This window comes from Amblyomma americanum, chromosome 5, assembly GCF_052857255.1.
Source record: "Amblyomma americanum isolate KBUSLIRL-KWMA chromosome 5, ASM5285725v1, whole genome shotgun sequence".
Taxonomy (NCBI): Eukaryota; Metazoa; Arthropoda; class Arachnida; order Ixodida; family Ixodidae; genus Amblyomma; species Amblyomma americanum.
This window is the reverse complement of record NC_135501.1, coordinates 14375444-14394837: the sequence shown is the minus strand read 5'-3', so window position 1 is coordinate 14394837 and position 19394 is coordinate 14375444. Positions and strand designations below refer to the sequence as shown.

The following is a 19394-nucleotide window of genomic DNA, read 5'->3' as shown; positions in this document are numbered from 1 at the left end:
GAGATTCGGATTCGCATCTGTCTAGGGTCAGATTTGAGATTTTTGCTTGTTGTTCAGGGTCTGCAGTCTGCTGCATCACACTATCCTTGTCCATTTTGTCGAGCAAACCCACAGACAAGGTGCTCAGTTCTGACAAGTAACAGGAGCTTTAATGAGCGTCCTTTCATCCGCACTCTTGAGAACATGAAAGCTGATTGCTGCGCAGAGGCGATAGGGATGAAAAACGTGCCATTGTTTAACTTCGACCCTGATTTAATAATTCCTGATGAAGTTAAGAATAGTTAACCGCCTTGTAGATGGATTGCTTTCAGAAGCAGAAGACAGAGATTACCTTGAAAAAGTCCGCAACCTACGTTGTATGACCATACACGTTCAGGACATCGTTGATGCCATAAATAACTGTGGGATTAAATTTCACGTCTGGGAAGCCAATGAAGGAAACAAGGGAAAAACATTCATGTCGGTATCGGGGGGCGATTGTGAGCGCCTGCTGAAGGCTTTGCCTGAAAAACTGGCCGGGAAATTGAACCCTCAAACAGAGTAAAAAACTTTGCTCCTTTGGAAGCTTATGCGGAAAATTTTGTACCACCTGGAAAATGATGTTGAAGGTCGCAGCATAGAAAGAGAAACCTCAGAATTCTTTCACACGTTCTTATAATTAGGAGCCCAAGGTTGCAAATGCTATGGTGGCGACAGAGTTAGGCCGTTCATACATATTCTCGCGCACCACGCTTCCGCAAAGCACGAAGGGTTCAAGTGCCTTGGTTGGTTTTCAAGCCATAGGTTAGAGAAAAAAAACAACGTGCTAAAGCATCTACACCATGGGAAGTCTAACAAGTGGAATGCAGCCGCTGACGCTCCCAAGCTGGCAAAAAGGCTTGAAGTGAGTAAGAATATCAGACTAAGCCGTGCATATAAAAAGCGGGACCAAGAGTATTGGTTTGAGGGACTTATTCAAGAGACTCGGGCGAAGAGGCTACGCTGTGCAGAAGAAAAAGTGAGCGAAGGAAACTGTCTACAAAATGTGGACGACATGGGTGCAGGAGAATTGCGCACGGAGCTTCGGGCTATAGGAATGTCGACGAAAGTCAAATCAATAGAAAAACTTCGCAACCTTGTAAGGAAAGAAAGAGAAAAGTAATGATTGTAGCCATAGGAGGAGATAACAGTTATGGGGTGAGATGTGCCTTTCAGTTTTGCGTGTTTCCTCCTATATTTATAGTGCTGTGTTGTACCTCTAGTTTAGAAAGTGCATCACTGCTTGAAGATGGAGAGTACTGTTCCTGATTCCTTATGTAACCTTCCCCTAAAGGAGTGTTCGATGTGTACTAAAAATAGTGTATTTGTATTATATGACTGTTTACCTGCCATATATGCCTTGAGCAATTTTTCGATGTAATATAAATGTGATATGTGTGTTTTGTAAGTATTAATAATAAATAAATAATTGGTTTTGGGGGGGAAAGGAAATGGCGCAGTATCTGTCTCATATATCGTTGGACACCTGAACTGCGCCGTAAGAGAAGGGTAAATGAGGGTGTGAAAGAAGAAAGGAAGAGAGAGGTGCCGTAGTGGAGGGCTCCGGAATAATTTCGACCACCTGGGGATTGCCGTTGTGACTTTTAAAATGATCTTTTGGATTGTCTTTTGCGTAAGAAAATTCCTTTATGTAAACAAACCATGGATAACCGATTTATAACGCAATCAGTGTAGCTAGAAAGAGTACTTGGGAGGGTTGGGGGGAGGTGCTTTTAAAATGAACATGCACACACGCCTTTAAGTTCTGCGGGGCAGCAGGAAATAATTTTGCAGGGAATTTAAGAAAACTGATTGGGCGTATCGGGCGTAGATCATATGATACTGGCATCAAGTGCACAATGCGGACATAAAGGCTCGAGAAAAGTGACGACAGCAGTACTACGCACATTCAATGCCATCATTTATGTTTATTTGTATGTCGTTCTTTGCTAACTCATTTTTTTTGGCAACCGATTAAAAGTTTGCCTTGTTCTTTAGTGTTTTCGCAAAGTATTGCTTCATTTGTATGGCATGTTGCAGTGAAGTGGGCTTAGTTATATTCATATTCGTTACGTTTGGAGTGCATCGTTCTGGTTGTACATGTAACATGAACACAAGGTAATGACGCTATGTGATTCTGACTGTACACAATTTGTCTCCAAATGTTGTATAAAAAGTGTATAATAAAATATTTTATGTCGGCACTATAGCCCTTGTCCTTGCCTTTTTGCGGGGAAGTTATAACCCCTTCCGCACCAGCTATCTGATAGTGTGGCAAGTGCAAGTTTATTGACAGCGACGCCATGAAAGTAGAGCTATTACATTTGCTCGATTTCCTCCCCATAGTTGCAAAGGAGAAAAGAAATATAACCTCCAGCGCTTCGAATATTACTGTAAACGTAACAGATCACTTCCCATGAGTGTTATCGTTACGAAGGCTTCCCCTTCATTCATGGTAATTTGCTGACATTGTGCTTTCCGCTACGTGCTATAATGACATCCCCGCCTGCTATAATGACATCCCCGCCTTTTTGATATTCTCATTAACTTTGTAACATAGAATGCAATTCTTGACTTATTTTATTGGTATACATTCTTTTTTAGCGTCTGGTTATTTTCGTCGCGCTCTACCTCTCTATTACAATTGTATTTGGTTTGATTTACCAAACGCTGCTGCTTCCAAAGTAAGCGATAGTATTGTTCAGTGCAGTATAATTAGTTTTTCACGTGACCACAGAAGTCAGAGCTGCTGTAGGCACAGTAACCTGGGAACTGTGAAAAGCTACAATGAAATAATACAATTTCGTTCAATTACGGGCTATGAGGGACAGCGCACTGGAGCGCTTCGAACTAATTCGACCGCCCGGGGGTAAACAGCCGGAGCGTTGTTGCATTTCGTGTACGCTGAAATGTGGGCATAGCGGCTGGGTCCTGAGTCGGCCTTACATCACCCGGCACCCTGCGCAAGACTTTGCCATCCCCCCCCCCCCCCCACCCGCCTCTCTCTCTCTCTTTGAATGTATTTGGGGGGGTGTTTCTCTTGATTTTTATTGGCCGTCCTAATGGGGGCACTTCTAGTTTTCATTCTTTTAACAGTCTCAATGTAGTATTTGTACTGGCGTGGGCAGGACACTTATTGTTTTTTATTTTTCTTCCCCCTCTAATTTATACCCCTTGACATCCTTTGATCTTGCTATTGGCGGTCAATTTCTTACACGTTTTCATAGCATTTTGAAGATGAATCTTAAAAGCAAGCTGCTTGCGATAACGCAACTCATCTGTTATACTGGTGAAATAGAAAAATTCATTCCTTAAAATGACTACAGCCCAGCCTCAAAGGACAGATGCAAACGTTCTTCAAAGGAGGCTCCCAAGACAGTCGCTTCAGACGATTGATATGACATCGCGACTAATCCTGTTAATCCGTGGTTAACCCTTTTGCACCTGGCGGCCCCTTGCGATGTCACTCTGGGAGGTGAGGGAGAATTAACTGCGATATCATGACAATCGGCCGACGAAGCAGCGTAGCAGCGACTGGCAGCGTCGCAAATTGCGACAGCCACCATATTTACCATTTATATATACCGTTATGAACTGCTTCCTTGATGACGTCCATGTAAAAGCGCCTTTTCGTAGCACAGAAGTGGACACAATTAAATTCACCAATTTGTTTGCAAAAATGGGAAAAAGCTGGCGGTATCTTGCGGTATCTTTAAAAGCGAAGTTTCGTACCTCAAAAGCAAAGCCTCATTTTTTCAGTTGTGTTACACAGGATGGATCCGGGCAATGCATCATGCATGCATATTACAGAAGTCAGAATGAAAGAACAGCAAAAAAAAGTTGCCAATAGCTGCAGCAATAAAAGTATGAATAGTGATCATGCGTGAAATTTTTCATTCATACATTTATACTAATATATTTTCTATAGAAACGAGCACATTTATTAAAATTAGTTGACCAAAACAAAAGGTTCTGAACCCAGGTTAGAACTCTAAGTGCAAACTCGAGTCACCATATTCGGACAACGCTAGAGTCAATAAGTTGAAAGCATTATAGGTGAACGTGACAGTAACAACCCGAATGTCTATCTAGACGCTATTTGCTTCTAGACTCCAAATTCTGTGTTCTGCCCGACAACAGCTGAACAGCTTTAGAGTTTTTCTGAGTAAAGCTATATCAAATTTTTTTTAAGTAAGCATTAAAAGAATAAACTTAAACATTTATATCCGCGAATACTTTTTGATGTTGGCCGTTTAAATGCCGCTACGCTCTTTAAAAGCAACAAGAATATCTAAAATTCGGGCGAGCTAGCTCTCATACCCTAATATGTCATGATCACACGCCCCAATAAACTTTTTAGATAATAGCAAAGGGCTGTCAATTTGCAAAGTTTCTCCACGACAAGCATTTATGAACAGCCGCGAATACTTTATGTAGCTGCGTTAATGCATGGTGATCGTAACAACCTTCTTTATTTAAAGCTCCGGTCGAGACACTGGGTTCAAACTCTGACATGTGTTCTTGTCTGCAAGGCAAAAGCAGTCCGAACCATTTCTGCAGCGTAGCTCGCTACCGGGCGCCATCTTTCATATTTTAGGCAATATCAGGTTTCACTTAAAAGGCCTCAGGAAGCTTCTTGATCAAAGTTATGCCAGATCGTTGCACACCATTTTAAACACCATATATTTGGGTACCTAAAACCGGGAAGCATTTGCGATATCTATCCATGTTACGGTGCTATACAGTTTCAAAAAAGTCTGGAAAAATGCCAAAACTTTGGCCCCCTCCCGTAGGCAGCATCGTATAATATTCAAACGCACTGGGAAGCTCGTGTATTATTAGGACAGGACTGAAACTTCGGCACATTCCTCAGCTAAGTGTATATTACACAAATCACCGAAGCATTTTTAGAAGGTGCTTTTGTTCACGTTTTACGATTTTTTTGTACCCCTTCCCCTTCAGTTACGCTCACTGTCGCCGCCACTGCCGCTAGATGGCGCAAGTAGTAGATGTCCCAGAGAGCTGGGCATGGGTCCTACGAAGTGCAAGCCGAGGATCGTCTGGTCTTTTGGCGCAACAGACGACATCTTCTGCAAACCCGTGAGAGGTGTGCAACAGACATTAGTGACGATGATAGTGATTTGCTCGAGCACGAACCTGTTGACCCCGGCCCAACTGCTCCAGACATCACGACTGCTGCCACAGCGCTATCCCATGCTCACTCACTCCAGCAACAGCCCGCCGTCAACAGTGCAGCGTCCGCAAGTGCTGCGTGCCACATTTCAACACCTTCTCCTGAGCCAACACCGGCCCCAAGAAGGTCGGCTCGTACAGTCAAGCTACCGCAAAGACTTCATTACGATGCTGAATTTAATCAAGTATCCTGAACTTTGTTTTCATTACCCCTTAGGGGATGTATCGGGCGTGCACTATCTGTCTTATCGTTACAGCGCACTGACTGCCTTATCATGTCGTGCCGGTGCCCCGCCCCATCATCTATATAAAGGCGTACCAATAAACCCTACGTGTGCTTCTTGTTCCTACCACCATGTAGTTGCCTCCGTTCCTTAGTTCGACACACATCACGTTACAGGCGGTGCATAGCAGCACAAAAATTTCGAGGGGGGCTGCAGCTCCATAAGCCACCCCCATGGCTACGCCCCGGTTTGTGATTGTCAAGTACCGGGCGGAACGTAAGCATGGCTCAGCACTTCTTATTTGGCCATGCATAAACGCGATTTAAACCGCTGTGCTTATATTTTAAGCCTTACCTTAGCTTGTTGCAAAAGCACATGAGAGCAAAATCACAGCACTTTGCTCAGAACAGCGATAAGTTTCATTAAGCTGCGCGCGTTAAATCCAGCAATGTGTGTGCTTGGTAAATGTTTTTATTTTCTACTCCGGACCGTCTGCTGTGTCATATCCGTGCTTGGTTCCTCATCCAAATGTAATACGTGACTCCGCCCAGTCTATCCCACTCTAAATCGCGCTTCGTTTGCATTTTTGCTTTAAATGGTTGCTCCCGGGGAGAAACTCTTGCATCCTTTCTTAGAGGACCAACAGTTGCACCCTTTGCAGTTGATCCAGAAAAGGCCAATGGTTGTGACAAATAATTTGGTGCCCAAAGAGACGAGCCCCTCGCCCGCTTTTAGTCCTCTTCGGGTTAGGCTATGTCGGCGGGAATCGTGTCCGCAAAATGTGTCGGCAGCAGTTGTGGGCAGCTCAGGAGAGGCAGCGTCAAACGGTTGGTTGTAGTTGAAAGAGGATGATGTGAGGATGCTGCTCTAAGACATTTTCGGAATCGAATGAATAATTAATTAATTACAGCCAAAAAATTCCCAAAAAGTGGGCGGCACCAGACCAAAACTGCCGCGAAATTCAAAAACGCCAGAATTAGGCGGAGCTACAGGCGACTGAGGAAGCCATAAACCGGCTCTAAGGGCCCGTTCACACTTGTCCAAAAATCCGACGAGTGAAGCGGATTCGGCCGCTTTTGACGCCGAGCGAGGCGGAAAGCTGCGCGGCGAGGGCAATTTTCCGCGTTCGCCGCCGCGGCGAACGCGGAAAATTTGGGTCCACCAGCCCGATCGCCCTCGCCGCGCAGCTTTCCGCCTCGCTCGGCGTCAAAAGCGGCCGAATCCGCTTCACTCGTCGGATTTTTGGACAAGTGTGAACGGGCCCTTATACCGCATTTACACGGGCACCCTTAACCATGGTTAAGTAAACTACGGTTACCCTTAACTATAGTTAGCCGCGCTCACACGGAAAGCCAAACTGTAGTTACGCCACTAACCGTAGTTACCGTAAACCGAGCTGGCTAACCTCCGTTTGCGCTTAACCGACAAAATGGCGGCGTCCGTGGAAGGCATGGAGGCAGCAGCAGCAGTGTCGCAGGAATCGTCCTCCCAGAGGCGTGTCAACTGGCCTGATGCAACAACAGCGGCTTTGATTCGCATCTGGGAGGACCAGCTACCCGCTCTGCGGGGAAATACGCGCAATGCGCGTATATACGCTGCCATGGCGGCGGAGCTGAACGCCGGGCTAGCGCCGGGCGAAGGCCCCTACACTGCAAAGCAGGTGAAGCAGAAAATGGATAATCTCAACAAAAAATACCGGTAAGTGCTATCTTTACTCTCATTGCATTGCTCACCTAGCGCTGTTTTTATGGCGCGACGTCAGCCCCACGTGTGCGGCAGCAGTGTGTTGGTTCAGCAACGTGCAAACTTTTCGCCGTCGTCGCGTATTTACCTCGCGAGCGCCCAAGATGTTTCAATTATGTATGTACTCATATAAGAACTGAACAACGAGTGCCGTGTGACGGGAGCAGCGTATGTTACACAGCGCCAGTCCGTTTTTTTTTCTTCGTAAACTGCGTAGTTGTTGGCCTAACAAAAGATGACACATACCCACACTGCGGGATCGGCCAAGAATCGGGTGGCTATTCCCCTGTACTGAGTTAATAAAAAAGAAAAGCACCTTTTCGTCTTCGTTTGTGTACGCGTGCATGCACCGCTCTGCATGCAAACTTTGTCTTTCTCATTTTCGCGGCAGCTGTTGTCGTTCAAAGCTTTTGTTTCAAACTGACAGAGCGCTGTACATAGTGACCTTGCCATACAGCCGCCAGCACGCATGGCAGCACGCATGGTCAGCGTTGTGATCATTACTTATCTCCTATTTAACTTGCACTGATTGATTGGCAGGCAAAATTCTCAGTCAATCAACTTCCGCTCAAGTGTAAGCATTGCGTGCAGAACCGAATACACGTGCTTCAAAATTTCACTCTTTTTTTTTCTGAGTTAAGGTGTCATAATAGAGTGCTCGGGTACTTCTGGCTACCAGCTAAGGTAACAGTTCAGCAAATTTCTCGATTTTCTGAAATATATAACTTTAGGCCTCACTGGCCTACTATGCAGATACTGCTAGAATGCTATCAGCTGAACCAATCACTTGAAAAGCTCCAACTGGTGCAGTTAAGTGACATTTTCACCAGTACTTGCCAGTTGGTACCTGCATATTGATGTAACATTTGTCTTAAGTACCAGTGTTCACAGGAAGTTTGATGGCCTAAAGAGATCACCAAGAGCACATTTATTATTGAAATCATTTCTATCTTTCCAGGCAGCTGAGACGAACTGGAACTGCCACTGGCTCTCCTGGTGTCCCGTGGCAGTTCTACTGGCAGCTGCACAGTTTCCTCGGCAGCCTACCCATCAATGATGATGGGCGGGTCGAGGAAAGTTTGGAGGTAATTTACAATTTCAAACATTACCCATTATTAGACCGCTCAGTCACTGTGGAATTCCATCACTATGAATTTTTTAAATGTACAGAATACTGCACAAGGCACGCCGGCTGCGGATACTAGAGAACTGAGTAGAAAAGGGAGGGAAGAGGTTGCACAGAAAAAAACGACACTTGTACAACCATGGTTGTCAGGCAAGCGCGAACAAAAGGTTCTTAACCCACAGCAGTTCAATTCAAAGTGTCATACTGCAGTTACCACCTCATCTCTATCTACTTTGGTTCATTGGTTTGGCCTCTTGCCAAGGTTATATACCAAGTTGTACGTAGTTGATTACTTGTAATCTGTTACTTGTAATTGAATACATTTTATGTAATTTTGTAATCAATTACTTTTTCAGACTAACAAAACGGGTTATACAGTTTTCCTTTATTTTTATAGCATTGTTTATTGCCTCTGGGCATAAGGAGAGTTGGGAAGAAAAGAGGAAGGATATAAGTGGCGAAATTGAGGCCACGTCCCAGTTACGGCAGGAGTGAGGGCAACCCCTACCCGGATCCTCCGGAGCACAATCTCCTCTGCACGGGTAAGCCCGTGAGGCGGAGGGTTATCGCACTCTGAGGGACGAGAGCACGTGTGTGGCACCGGAGGTGTTCCTTGTGAGGAGGGTAGCATCATCTATACTGAGGAATTGAGGCATTGATGTGGGTAGGGTCGGCAAGCAGGTTGCAGAATCTGCAGAGCTTTGTGAATTGATTAGGTCACGTGGGACCCACTCAATTCGAATGGCTTGCGGGATGCGAGCCACCAGGCGATGTATATTCTGGCAGATTTCTGGGCTGCGGCTGACGCGTCGGAGTAGACGTATTGCTTGAAGGGCGTCAGTGCGGATGATAATGTGGGCTGTAGGGAAGCAAGGTAACTGCGGCTACAGAGGAAAGCGAGTCTTGTATAGCAACCAGCTCAGCACAGAAGGAAGAAGGTTCCGCGAATCGAAACCTGACCGTCTTGTCAAGTGCAGGCTTGCAGGGACAGTAAACTGCAGTTGTTACACAGCCCTGGGTACTGACATCAACATATATAATAATTGAGCCGCGTTATTATTATAACATATATAATATTGTTAGCCGCTCAGTCGTGCGGCTAAAATACCTCTGTGAGCTTGCACAGTGTTGATTTTAGAGAAATAGGCCGGAAGTTGCCAAGATCCGTCGGTGGCTTCCCTGCTTTTGTAATTGGGATCACAGTGGCCAATTTCCAGGCCTCAGGAACAGAGCCGTTTAGCCATACTGGGGCGGTAATTGACCACTGTAATCAGTTACATTTTATGCAACGTGTACAAGACTGGTTATATATTACCAATGACACTATCGATGTCTCATTCATTTTAAACATGCTATTCATTATTGCTGTTCAGTGATTAGTTTTTGCTAGACTCTATAATTAAGTTCTTCAATAATATATCTATGCAGCTACTAGACTGTGTTAAGTTCTTCAATAATATATCTATGCAGTTATATGCAGATAAAAGATTTGAACTGTCCCTTTGTTCTAGCTGGCATAGGTTGGGGCAGCTGATGATTGCATACTATTACGGCAGCTTTGACCATTCACCTGGGAAGATGAAAAATGCGATATACTATGTTTGGTCGTGTGCAGCTGCCAGTCGTCAATGAGGTGCCAGGCACTGCCGAGGTACTGGCGTCAGGGGAAGACGAGCCCCTCGGAGACAGAGCGGACCCCCAACTGCTGAGCATGTCTCCCCTGGCTGTGCTACCCAGTACCAGTGGAACCATGGGCTGCAGCAACCGAGCTAACGTTGGTGGAACAAGTGGAGGCGACAGAAGCCGACGCAAGCGGGACAGCAGTTCCGTTGTGCACCAGCTTCTTGCGCTTCATAAAGACGAAGCCGCACAGGCGGTGAAAGCGGAGAAAAGGGCCCACAAATTTAGAAAGAAAATGCTTAGAATGACACAAGAGGGCAATGATATTAACGCCAACTTGGTTCGGCTGTTAGACAACTACATGAAATCAAAAGAGGATAAAGAAAATAATGACAGGTAATTTAATAAAACTTTTTGCTGGGTAAGTTGGTTCATTTTACTTGAAGGGATGCTTGTAGCGCGACAAAAAAACAAACAAGGGACAGATGTCGAACGGGACAAGTGCTACTCTCAACTAGTTTTATTGAAAGATCAATCGCACTCATTTATACAATTTCCCTTTTCCTCCAAGAACACAATCACCAGAACACTCATGCGAATGACACACAAATTTCACACGCATCACATCAGGCTATTTAAAAACTTATGCTCGTTAGAGTACATCTTTACCGAAGGGCTGGTGGCGCACTCCAACCCTTCCTTTTTGATATGGAACGCCTCTATCAGTTCCCGTGTTAGTGCGAGCATGAAAAATGCGTCGAGAATGGGAGTGGAACGAATCCGGTAGTTTACTGCAAGTCTTGCAAATGCTCGTCATTCCTAAAAAAGACAAGAGGTCATTGGTCAAAGCAAATGCGCGCTAAAGCGGGAACTGATATAGGCGTTCCATATCAAAAAGAAAGGGCCAGACTGCATCAGCAGCCCTTCGGTGAAGATGTACTCTGACGAGTATGTTTTTAGATAGCCTGATCTGATGCAGGCGTGTGAAATTTGTGTGCCATTCGCATGAGCGTTCTGGTGATTGTGTTCTTGAAGGAAAAAGGAAACTATGTAAATATGTTCGATCGATCTTTCAATTAAACTAGTTGAGAGTAGCGCTTGTCCCGTTCATCTCTGTGCCTTGTCTGCTTTTTGTCGCGCTACAAGCATCGCCTCAAGTAAAATGAACCAACTTGCCCAACAAAAAGTTTTATTGAACTTCATTTCTAGTACAGTGGGCCCTTCTTTCGTGTTTTCCTCTCCATCGCAAGAGTCTGTGTTAATCACCCACATCACTTGGACGACATGCAAGGCAAGACGCTTGGCGTATTGCATAAGGAAAGGGCTGGTGCCGGTAGAGTTGGCTGCCGCCATAGACGTTGAAGATCTCTACTATTCTATTCCCCACAAAGAACTGTTTACCTCTGTTCTTAAATGCATTGAAGAGAAACCGTCGTCCACTCCAGCGCCTACAGCTGCGGCTTCGCACTCCGGTGACGAGGCGCCCCGCCTTGACGAATTTGATGCGGCGATATCCATTGTGTCGGAGCATTACAAATCGTCCGTGAATGTAATCGCCGCACGTCATCGCTTTCGCCGTCGAGTTCAGGCTCCAGGAGAGACAACCGATGAGTACGTCGCTGTCCTTCGCAGCCTTGTCGGCGACTGCGGGTTTGGGACCATGGCGGACGATATGATCAGGGACCAGCTGGTGGAGAAGGCCTCGAGTTGCCATCTGCGTGAGTGCCTACTCATGGAAGGCTCCTCCTTGACTCTGTCGCGCGCCATGCTCCTTGCTCGACAGTGTGAGCAAGCTTCCCGGGAAGCCAGGGAATTGGCTGAGGAGGACGCTCCAGTACATCGTGTGAGATGCGAGCGCGGATCGAGACAAACACCACCTCAGGCCTATTGCTGCAAGTGCCAAAGTCAACCATCACAACCTGCTGCTGCAATACCAGAGCGCATGTGCTACCGCTGCGGTTCTACAACTCACCTAGCGAACAACCCTGCATGCCGAGCCCGCAACCGCAAGTGTCGTCGGTGCGGCAAGGTGGGCCATTTCGACTCTCTCTGCAAGTCGTCCGACCGTCCTGTTCAAGTTCAGCAAGTTGCAGATACTGCTGACACATCGTCGATGCCGGATGGCTCCAGCAGTGCGTCTCTTCTCAATGTTGAAAGTCAAAAAAACGGAATTTTCGCCTCAGTCCTGATTGAAGGCAAGTTCATCCGCTTCCTGCTTGACACCGGCTCATTTGTGTCAATTATTTCTGAAGATATATACCACCGATTCTTCGCTAAATGTTTCCCGCTTAAATCAACTGCAGTTCAACTATTGGACTATTCTAAGTCTCGGATTATAGTCCAAGGGTGTTTTGTTGCCACAGCAAAGTTCCACGACCGTACCGCCTGCATCCTGTTGTACGTTGTCTCGGGAGGCACAACGCTGCTGGGCCTGGATTCCATTGCCGCTCTACAAATGAAGATCAAAGGTGCATCGTTGGAATGTCTTTCCATGACACCTGATACGCCTCTGTTACCTCCTGAGCTACGTCCACACTTCGAACATCTCTTCTCCAAGGAACTCGGAGTTGCTCGTGGCTACGTGCACAAAGTCAGAGTGCAGGATTCCGTTTCTCCTGTTGCTTGCAAGCTCCGACGGCTGCCGTTTGCCATTCGTCAGCAGGTGTCCGAGGAACTCCAGAAGCTTGAAGCTCAAGACATCATTGAACGGGTCGACGCTTCCAAGTGGATTTCACCCATAGTCGTGGCTCGGAAAAAAGATGGCTCCATCCGAATGTGCGTCGATTTGCGTGAGCCGAACAAGGCTATTGTGGTCGACAGTTTTCCTTTGCCTCAAACGGAAGAACTTCTACATAGCTTGGCCGGGTCACAGCGTTTTTCGAAGTTGGACCTTGCCTCGGCTTACCATCAAGTACCACTTAGCCCTAAGAGTCGGGAATTGACCACATTCATTACCCATGATGGCCTCTTCCGCTTCAAACGAGTGTGTTTCGGCCTTGCTTCAGCGCCTTCGGCTTTTCAGAAGATGATGCACTTAATTTTAAAAGAGTGCAAAGGTGTCCTCTTCTACATCGACGACATCATAGTCCATGGCATTTCCCGACAGGAGCACCTGACCAACCTTTGTGCTGTTCTCGAGCGCCTGTCCCAAGCCGGACTCAAGCTCAACCACAAATGTGTCTTCGATGTTCCGAAGCTCACTTTCTTGGGGCATGTTGTCAGCGGTGGACTGTTTCCGCTTTCTTCTGCCATCGAGGCGATTACGAAGGCTTCGACTCCATCTAACATCAGCGAGCTTCGCTCCCTCCTTGGACTTGCGGGTTTCTACTCCAAGTTTATCCCGCATTACTCCGACGTCGTTGAGCCTATGCGCGCCCTACTTCGAGGCAGCGACTCCGCCTTCACTTGGACTGCTGCTGCGGATTCAAGCTTCAAACTACTGAAGTCCATGTTGACGTCATGTGACGTGTTGCATTTTTTTGATCCTGCCCTTCCCATGGTCGTAACGACTGACGCTTCCGGATATGCCCTTGGGGCAGTGCTTCAGCAAGACAATGGCCATTCCCTGCAAACTGTTGCGTTTGCCTCCCGTACCTTGACACCCCAAGAAAGAAAGTACTCTGTTGGTGAACGTGAGGCCCTAGCTTGCGTTTGGGCGTGCGAACGGTGGCACGTGTATTTGTGGGGCCGGCCTTTTGTTCTACGCACCGACCACAGTGCACTTGTCATTTTGCTGTCGACGAAAGGAACGGGCCATCGGCCGTTGCGAATTTCACGTTGGTCGGCTCGCCTGTTGTGCTACAACTACACTGTAGAGTACCGCAAAGGCAATGACAACTCTGTTGCGGATGCTCTGTCTCGCCTTCCCTTACCGACCACATCGTGCAGTGAGCCCAGTGAGTTCGACGCTAGTGACGACGACTTCGTCTGCCTGCTATCGCCAGCCGTGACTCTACAAGAGCTTCAAGAGGCAACCATCAGCGACGCGGCAGTTGCTCAAGCCATTCAGTTTACATCGGCGACATGGCCGGACAAGAAATCCCTACCGGAGAACCTTAGGCCATACTATCTCCTGCGCTCGGAGCTGTCCGTCGTGCAAGGCGTCTTGTACCGAGGTGACAGGCTCGTCGTTCCCGAAAGTTTGCGACGACGCCTCATGGACATCGCGCACGAGTCACACCCTGGGATCAGCCGCACGAAAAGTCGACTGCGAGAGCTCTACTGGTGGCCGCGAATGGACGAGCACGTCGAAGAAATAGTACGGACATGCGTCGTGTGCCAGTCCTGTGACAAATCGGCTCGTCCGGTGGCAGCTCCTCTGCAACCTGTCGCCTTCCCAGAGAAACCTTGGGATAAGGTTACCATTGATATCGTGGGGCCTTTCGACCAAGCTCCCAGTGGCTGCCGCTTCGCGATTACTCTCATGGATTATTACAGTAAGTGGCCAGAAGTTGTCTTCGCTGATGCCATCACAACTCAAACCGTTCAAGAATTCCTGCTTGGCCTCTTCGCTCGTGAGGGTTACCCTCAAGAGATTGTCTCTGACCACGGACCTCAATTTTCATCGATGGCCATGCAAACTTTCCTCCGCGAACGGGGGATACGCCATTGCTACTCTTCAGTGTACCATCCCCAAGCTAATCGACTCGTTGAACGATTCAATTGAGTGCTTAAGTCCCACATTCAGCTAGCTCTGTGCGAGCGACGCGACCTACGTACAGCGATTGTGGACTACCTCGGTGTCTACCGCTGTACGCCCCATGCCACGACAGGAATTGCACCAGCTGTCCTACTTCATGGCCGGTTGCCCCGCACAAGACTTAACGTCGTAGGACTGCCGGATCAGTCCTTCTCAATGGATCCGACAAAAGCGCTTAAGCTTTTGCGGCAGAGGCTTGACGAGAAACAAGCGCAATACAAGCTTTATGCGGACCAGCGGAGTGGCGCCCAGTGTCGTGACTTTCAGATTGGCCAGTACGTGCGTGTCCGCAAACCAAATGTGCGAGGCAAACTGTCAGCTCGGTTTTCGGAGCCTCGGAAGGTTGTGGAGCAGCGTGGACCTGCATCTTATCTGCTGGATGATGGGCGAGTGTGGCACTCGTCCAAGTTTTCTGCGGTTCGCCCAGAAGTAGTTCAGCAGCAACTGTCCTCCTCAGCTCCAGCGGCCCTTTTCGCTGATATTTCGCCGCCTATCGACGGCAACCGAATGCCGCCGCCCAGTCCACAGTCCGGAACCGTGGTCCAGGGTCCTTCTTCGGACGCGCCTTCAATCCATATGATGCCAGCCGTTCCGCCCGCTCTGGAATCGGCAGCCGCTCCTCAACCCTCGTGTAGCAAATCCACAGCGGCAACTGCGGCTTCACCTCCTGCGCCGCCTCGCTGAAGTACTCGCAAAAAGAAGCGGCCCGCATGGTTCAAAGACTATGACATCCGCTAGACATTTTGTTTTTTTTAAGTGCGGCGGAAATGTGATAAAGATGAAGTGTGGCAAGTGCGCTGCACACACTCGCGCGCATGGGGGGAGAAGAGACGACGAAGTAGGAGAATACAGATCGGCTCGACCGTATGCTACGTGTACTGTTTCACTGCTAATTATCATTACTACGATACAACAGATCTTATCTACCCGCACTACTCAACCGCATCTTTGATGCAGGCATTGACATTAATAAATGCAGCAATGCTGACCTCCGGGCGTTCTTTCACTAAATAATTCTCTTTTTTTATGGTTTGTGGCTGTTACGTATATGGTCGAAATATGCAGGTTCGTTGAAAGCTTAGCATAACCCGACAGCACGCCAATATCATGTTGTCGTCATTCATGTATGTTGAAAATTGTTCTTTTTTATACGTTGTCAATGTGTTCACTGCTGTGAAATTAAGTGCTATAATCTGTATATCCCCCTCAGGCGCGAATTAAGACAAGAAGAAGAAAAATTGTGATTCCTTCAAATATTGCCTATAAACAACTACCCACACTGAGTGGTATGAAGAAAAACATGTTTATTAAGTCAACAGAAATTTTTTGTGATGTGGACATTTGTACACATGGCGCCTCTAGGCCGTAAAGTATGTCGACAACCACTCACATAGGCAGAACTATTTCCAGGTGCTGTGACTCTTCACAAGTACTTCAGAATGAATTTTCAATGCCTCTCAGCTTGTCCACTTCGATTGCTTCTACTTTTTGGCATGAAATTCATAGTAACAATCCCTTGCGGCATTTAGGCAGAGGAAAACTGCGCATTTGCAACAGCAAACTCAAGACTTCGAAACACAGCCTGTGTTTCGGCACCTTTGCAGGAAGTTGGCATTCATGTGAATGGGCCAGTGATTGTTTCCGTCAAACCTTGTAGAGTTTGTCGGCATGGGCATGCCGATATGTGAGTTTTGGGCAGGCTTTGCAGAGCTGGTGCTCGGTCTTCCCCTCTTGTTTGGTGCAGTCCTGTTGCTTGCAATCAAGCTCCTTGCAATGTCGGACTGAAAGGCCATAACGTCCTTCACATCCTTTTTTGGCAGTTCCTCTGCATTAGCATCGTGAATGTACTCAAGCCAGCTGTCTTAAACTGCAAAGGAAATGAAGTGGTAGATTACCCTTACTGGCCATTTCTTCGTCTTTGTATGAAGGGGATAGAGCGACATCAAAAAATCCAACTTGTCAACGCCACCCATAAATCGATTGTACTCGGCGATTACCTGCGGGCAGTTGATGTCGACATGCTCCTTTGCTGCTTTACTCCATCTCTTCACCTTAGTGATACTGCCTAGTCCTACAGCTGTAGAGATCATGTTGACTGGACCATTGTTGTGCCAGCGAACAATGGCCATGTGTTCCTCTTCAACAATCTTGAAGTCGTAGCTTCCGCGCCCTCCCTTCTTCAGCTCTTTTTCGCTTTTCAGCTCACAGCCTAGAATTATGTTGGCCCTAATCGTGCCAGACGCTAAAATTCCAAGCAATTTCAGCTCTCGGAAGAGCGGCACAGAAGAGAAATAATTGTCCATGTAGCATCTCATGTTGAGGCCATGCGGGAGCGCTTCCATAAGCCGCACCACAACCGAACCACCAAGGCCCAAATGTGAATGGTCGTTGCTTACGCCAGTGCCTTTCCCTTGATAGAGCTCAAAGTCATGAGCCATGCCGTCTGAACTAGGTGAAACTAGGTTTCACTAGTTGTTCACTTATAAGGCATTCATCAATGCTCACGTGGGGTGTCGGCCCGTTTGAAGCAAGGGCGGGAGCGCAAAGTGGCGCCAAATTTGATGTTTACAATTGTACACACCGCCGCTGAAGGGGATATAGAATGTTTAAATCATGCTTCCAGTGCATGCTTTGAATTTTGTATATAACTTGTTCTTTATGTTATATTGTGCGCTTAGTTTGTGTTTCCGCTATTCATTCATGGATTGTGAATTATGCCTTAGGTTTATGTATGCCTTTCTTGTTTGCATGTGACCAATGGTGCCACTGTTGCTGGATGTTGTGGGCCTTGGGAGCTTGCCAAGCTACGGCATTTCTTCCCGGGGCCCACTGCTCTGTAGCAAGAAATAAATAAACTGAAACATAAAACCCTTGGTGTTTATTTCTCCTCTCATCTACAGTGGGACAGTCATGCAGACTACCTGCGAAAGCTTTCGGCTGTTACTGGAATATTGTCACGTGGCCGAATGATCCTTCCTCAAACTGCTAAACTCCAAATATATCATGCCTTGTTTCTTCATATATAAATTATTGCATGTTAGTCTGGAGTACAACTAAAACAAAGTTCTACTTCTTCAGAAAAAGCAATCCTTCATGTAGCGAATATACAGCCAATGCACACAACTATGCATACTTTACTGCATGTAACATGATACGAGTTGATCGTATATATAAATTTTGATTACTACAGGTTATGTATTTTTCTACATCTGGTGCTAAAAAGAAAGGGCCGGACTGCGTCAGCAGCCCTTCGGTGAAGATGTACTCTTACGAGTATAAGCTTTTAGATAGCCTGATCTGATGCAAGCGTGTGAAATTTGTGTCATTCGCATGAGTGTTCTGGTGATTGTGTTCTTGAAGGAAAAAAGAAATTTTATAAATGTGTGCCATCGATCTTACAATAAAACTAGTTGAGAGTCGCACTTGTCCCATTCGTCTTCTGTCCCTTGTCTATTTTTTGTCACGCTACAAGCATCCCCTCAAGTAAAATGACCAGTAAATGCAGTAAATATCATACATACTCCTATCAACTACCCTGACGATCATAGCATTATCTTCGATCATCAGTGCTGTTTTCGCAAGGGCTACTCATGCGACACCCAACTTGCCGGTTTTATTTACGACATACATGCACTGACTGACGCTGGTTTTCAAGTTGAAGCAATATTTTTCGATTTTTCTTAAGCATTTGATTGCATTCCTCACCAAAGGTTGTTAAACCTTCACAACTGAACATTCACCCTTATATTATTGCATGGATAGCAGATTTCTTTTCATCTAAAATCCAGTTCACAGCAGTTAACAACTCAAACTCATGTTTTGCTAATGTTACGTCTGGAAGGCAGTTTACTTTTTCTCATCTATATTAATGATTTACCCAGTTACGTGACGTCTATGATCAGGCTATTTGCTTATGATTGTGTGCTTTATCGATGTATAACCTGCAACGCTGACAACCAATTACTACAGTCTGATCTAGAAGCGATAAGCACAGTGTTCTAATTGGTTAATGCCATTAAATCTTTCCAAATCTAAGGTCATGTAATTCACCAACAAGCCACATGTTCCTACCACCTACTCTCTTCATAGCTATAGTGTAGAACTCGCCACAAGTTACAAGTATCTTGGCGTGAACCTTCAGTCCAACTTATCATGGAATAATCACATTAATCTCACTCTTGCCTCCGCTAATCGTACTTTCAGACTTCTCAAACATAATTTGAGAGGCCGCAACAAATGTAAAAAAATCTTGCGCATACCACATTATTCAGTCCGAAACTCTTCATACACGTCTGCCATTTGGGATCCTCATCAGACTTATATCATAAGTAACATCAAAGCCTTGCAAAACCGTGCTGCGTGATTCATCTTTTCTGATTATTCATGTTACACCAGTGTCACCTCATTGAAGTTTACACCCGAGTAAGAAAATTTCCTACCTATCACTTTCCGTAACCTTTATCACCATCCTTTCCTTCATGGTGAATTCTTTCAGCCACTGCCTATTGCCTTTCCATGTCGTGATCATCCTCACAAAGTTAAACACATTAACTACCAGCCATCCCATTATGCATATTCTTTTTTACCTTGCACAATAACTGAACTTTACCATCACACATTGCCATATGCGACCTAAATAAGTTCCAACACCTTAATCACACATGTTTCAACAACTAAAAAGGTTTTTTTCAGCGTACTGTCTTCTGCCTTGTCTTCTTTTATTTTTCATATGTACTTCAGCGCACTTTTTCCGGCGTTGTCTTTTCCTTGC

The 19394-nt window shown here is 46.3% G+C and overlaps 1 protein-coding gene across 3 annotated transcripts in view; it reads left to right on the top strand.

Moving 5' to 3' along the window:
• Nucleotides 1-19394, top strand: part of LOC144132301 (uncharacterized) — a 429694-nt gene that overhangs the window by 311028 nt on the left and 99272 nt on the right. The gene's annotated exons all lie outside the window — the stretch shown is intronic.